This window comes from Tachypleus tridentatus, chromosome 10 (genome assembly GCF_004210375.1).
Source record: "Tachypleus tridentatus isolate NWPU-2018 chromosome 10, ASM421037v1, whole genome shotgun sequence".
Taxonomy (NCBI): Eukaryota; Metazoa; Arthropoda; class Merostomata; order Xiphosura; family Limulidae; genus Tachypleus; species Tachypleus tridentatus.
In genome coordinates, this window is record NC_134834.1 from 105,219,938 (window position 1) to 105,224,803 (window position 4,866).

Here is a 4,866-nt window from a genome sequence, read left to right on the forward strand (position 1 = left end):
ACAGCAATGTGTATGATCTAAAGTAAAGTACAACAGCGCACTGGAATATCATAAGTTGTGGGTACTGAAATATATAATATTTTCAATGTACATCGACTTGAGTGAGAGCCTACTAACTAGTTCGGTTTTGTTTTCTTACGACAAATGTTTGTTCAGATTTTTATGTGGGCTAAGGTGATTAACTCGTTTTTTAAACTGTCTATAATACCATGACATTATGCTTCTGTTTTCCAAAGACAGAAACAAATTTTAACGTAGTAGCTACTATCTGTTTACTATCGTGCTTAGGGAATGTTTCTCTCAATAGGTGGCTTCTAAGATTTTCGTATTAGTGCAGATCGCCCAGCGGGAACAGTTGTTGCCATCTGTAAGCGTCGAAAACAGTCACGTCGAGAGTGTCTGCTTCGTAAGAGTTCTGGATTGGTTAATCAGGGTATGTCGTCATGATTACCGCCTTTGAAAACGGCGGGTAAGTGAAGTGAGAGGTTCAGTCTGCAGTTCATGTGAGTGGTTGTGTGTAGAACGTAAACCCTATTCTCGTTGTGTTAGCGTGTTCCAGTAAACGGACATTTTTCAATACGTAGTTCTTTTTACCAGTGGATCTTTAGGAGAAGTTAAATAACTTGGTAAAGTAACTTTGGAAAACATTTGTATTCGGTGTTCTTCATGTTACCTCAGCTGCTAGGCGGGACGCAGATGTCTGCAGGTACAGCAGAAATTCACGATAGTGGTGCCGGTGAGCGCGAGCAACACGTACGCGAAAGTCTACCCGTATTTGGCTCCATGACGGTGGACGTCAACTCCAACACCCCCTTATACTGATGCCACACAGTGTAAGAAAGTTACAAGTCGTGTTAAACGTCCCATGAACGCTTTTATGGTCTGGAGTCAGATCGAACGGCGGAAGATTTGTGAACAACAGCCGGACATGCACAACGCAGAGATCAGTAAGCAGCTAGGGAAGAGGTGGAAGTTGCTGACGGAAAGAGAGCGGCAGCCATTTATCCAAGAAGCCGAAAGGCTCCGGGTCCTACACATGCAGGAATATCCCGACTACAAATATCGGCCGCGCAAGAAAGCGAAACCGACAACAATAAAGCAAGAAAAGAAGCCGGCCGCAAAGCACAAAGTAGCCGATTGTAAGGAAGGCTTGAAACAAGTTAAACAGTCGAGGATACATTACGGTGTTTCCTCAGCCCCAACCTCTGTGAGCGATGTAAATTACAAGAGACTGAAACTAAAGCTTACCATTGACAAAAAGTTTAAAGAATCTATGAGGTCAACTAAATATGAGACGATGGTTGTGGATTACTTAACCCCACCCAGTAAAGTGCCGTGTTCTCTGTCAGAAGACGAACCTGCTTCTCCGGAGAGTACTAATGTAAGTTTATACGATGATGGCGGATATAAAAAAGTTGAGTTTTGGTGAGATGTCGAAACCTGCGATCTCCCAAGATACCGACACTTCTTCGGGGCTTATGGACAACAGTTTAGCCGATCTAGACGCTCTTACTGATGCACTACAGCTGCCGTCTGCGTGGGCAGAGTTGAAAAGTCTTAACATAACATCTCTTTCAGACTTTCCCTCTCTAGAAACAGCTAGTTCCAGTTCCGGCTCTCACTTTGAATTTCCTGATTATGCGAACTCTGAAGTTACGGATATCTTAGGTGGAGATTGGCTAGACTCTAATTTGTCGTCTTTGATTAATTGTTAGCGACTTTAAGAACGAGATGACTCAGGCTGTATTTTGTGCTTCAAGTTTTAACTTCAAGAGGGCGTCAACTGTAGCGTCTCCTTTCCCGCCAAACTAGATGACTTCCAGCCCACGTAACTGGATTTACGTGTTCTAAGGTCAAATAAAATCATCGAAAATGTTACAGAGCTTCAGTAGAAGAGATGTATCCGTGATGTGTTTGAAACCAGCCTTTCTTTTATTATATAATAAATGGGATTTTATCTTTTAAGGTATTGCTACCTGCTTGTTTGTAAAATATTAGCGAAACTTGGCTATCCATCAGGCCAAATTGGTATAGAATATTATTGAAATTCAGCGAGGCTTAGAGTATTGAGAACTTCGTCTTAATTTTATATTTTCCAATTTAAAAAGTAAAAATTGATATAATTATATACGTTTTATATTTCCACCAAGCGTATTATTTAGTAAAAATAAACTAATTTTATTCCGATAAAAATTGTATAAATCCTTTCGTTGTTTGAAAATCAACATTGATTATAATCTCGGTTCTTCTACAAAATATTTTATAAATCAAATTGAATGGTGTACGTAGAGTGTGATACACTATGTTGAAATAATACCACCAGAGAAAATTAATTCAGTTCTGTTATGTTTTTCAACTTATGAGATTAATCCGATACTGGAGTTTGAGTTTTTAGAGTCCATGAAAGTTATGTTAAGAAAATATTCAGTTTCTATGTGTTTCATTCAATGTTGTGTTATTGATGCCTGTACAGTTTATTCGTTTTTCAGTATATATATATATATATATATATATGTCACGGTTGTTTTCGGTTTAGGTAATTATCGAGATTGGTAAGAAGTAAACGAATATTGTGTTATCAGTTTGTTTCGAAATATACTTTATGATTTATTTAGTCTTAAGCGTTCATACACACACACAATATATATTCGTGAAAGATAATCACCAATATTATTTAATCCCTATCTGTTTATCTCTTGCCCTTATCTTGCGAGCTTCGATGTGTGCAGCTACCTCTGTGGCTTGTAGCGTGTACGAGAAATAATTATGTACGGGTTATAAGTCTAGTTTAATGTTTCAAACTAAACAAATATGTGTAATAGTCACTACAAATCTGTTTATTACAGATTGTATAAAACGTGAATTGTTTGTCTTTAACTAAGAGCTTGCGAATCACGTTTCAATTTTTTTCAGTGTTCAGTTTAGTATGCTTATTTCTATATTTATATGAGATTATAATAATAAAAAATTCCAACTTTGGTTATTTTCTGGGTTTGCAATTCGTCTAAGAATCAGAGAAGTGTGTGTGTTTTTATTACGTTTTTTTTGTTGTTGTTTTTCTGTCAGCGTTCGTGAAATGTTCGAAGAAAATGAACCTAAGATCACTTTAATTTGTGGTTTTGGAATGGACGTGAATCTAAAGTGCTTTTATTCTGGAGTTTGTAATTTTTACAAATTCTTGGTGTTTCACGTATATTAAGAGTGTACCGATAAAACTTTGCAGAGAATATAGTAATTATGCTAACATTCCTGTTACTTTGTACACAACGCAGTAAGAACGTTTAAATGCTGACAGTTTTCTGTTTACAGAACAAAGCATGTGTTTCGAAAAACATAAATGTAGAGAATCAAACAAAGGAAAATAAACGAACCAGTCGAATATATTTGGCCTCTCGATACATAACGTGAAAATGATCCAGTCAAACATGTTACACCTTTTAGTGCGCCATAAGAAAACTTCAATTGTTAAAGGACGTCAAATATGTTGTGCTCCAAGTGCTGGACAATATTTTTTTTTTTTTGCGTGATTCATACGACTTGTTCTGCGCGTGTTGAAGGATGAAACTTGGAGGGCAAGAGACAGAACATTGGGTAAAACAGAAATTGTTTTAGCAGATACAAACAAGAAATATCCCATAACAATATATTACTGTGTGTACCTAACTACTGCTGTTTTTTTCTTTTTTTGCCTCCGATATCGAAGTAGCTGAAATTATTAGATTTCTGGTTTTGTATTTTCACCGCTAATAACCTGTGTTTTAACATTATTATGAGATTGATATACGATCCATCAGTTATGAGACTGTTAGATCATGTGGTACCTTTTGTCAGATGCTCGAGTTTCTACTCAAAAATGCTGGTATAGTGATGTAAATATAGTTCAACTATTTAACTATCCTAAGATGGTAGACTATGTGTTTTTAACTAAAAGTAGTTACATATTTTAGGTGATTTTCATGGTAATTCGTTAAATGTACACATCACAACAGGCAGGACAAAAGAGTATTGTGTATTTATGAGTTTTGAGAGAAATATTTTGTACCTATTGCTTCAACTTTGCTATTCGTGTTATGTGCAAACAGGTTTATTCATTAAAGGTTTTATTAGGAAAGTGTTATTGTCAAATGCTCTTATTTTTATTGGAGTTGATAGGAGAACGATATTTTGGTGAATTTTAATCCGTTACACGTTGTAGAATATCGATATGTTTTGAGTTTAAACGTTTATTTATTTAATGATGTTACTTGAGTGTTTTACAAAATAATGTTAGTTAAAAATTTTCTGTTTATTTGGATTTTAAATTGTTGTCATGGGGTAATTCAAACTAAGATGTTACACGCATACACACACACACACAAACCAGCAGAATCTCATTGAAAAACCACATCTAAAGTATGAATATGTGCAGTTGCTATATAATTACTCTTAGGCCTAACATGGTCAGGTGGCTAAGGCACTCCACTCCTACTCTGAGGGTCGGGGGTTCGAATCCCCGTCATACCAAACATACTCGCCCTTTCAGCTGTGGGTTTTGTGATGGCTAATCCCACTATTCATTGGTAAAAGAGTAGCACAAGAGTTAGCGCTAGTGTGGTGAAGACTAGCTGCCTTCCCTCTAGTCTTACACTACTAAATTAGGGATGGCTAGCGCAGATAGCCCTCCTGTAGTTTTGCGTGAAATTCAAAAAACAAATATAATTATTCGAAAATGCATTTTTGTTTTGTTTTATTCCAAATCGAACTATAAAGATTTTAAAGAAAAATTAAAGACCTCAAAACAGTTTAATAATTCTCTTCACATATTTACGTATATGGGTGCAAACTTGACAGTTAAAACATTTAATATTAAAGTTTCTTCAAGACTTG

The 4,866-nt window shown here is 36.1% G+C and overlaps 1 pseudogene; it reads left to right on the top strand.

Annotated features, from left to right (window-relative positions):
* Positions 1-344: 344 nt before the first annotated feature.
* LOC143230030 (transcription factor Sox-11-B-like) lies at positions 345-4,111 on the top strand (annotated as a pseudogene).
* The last annotated feature ends 755 nt before the right edge of the window (positions 4,112-4,866 follow it).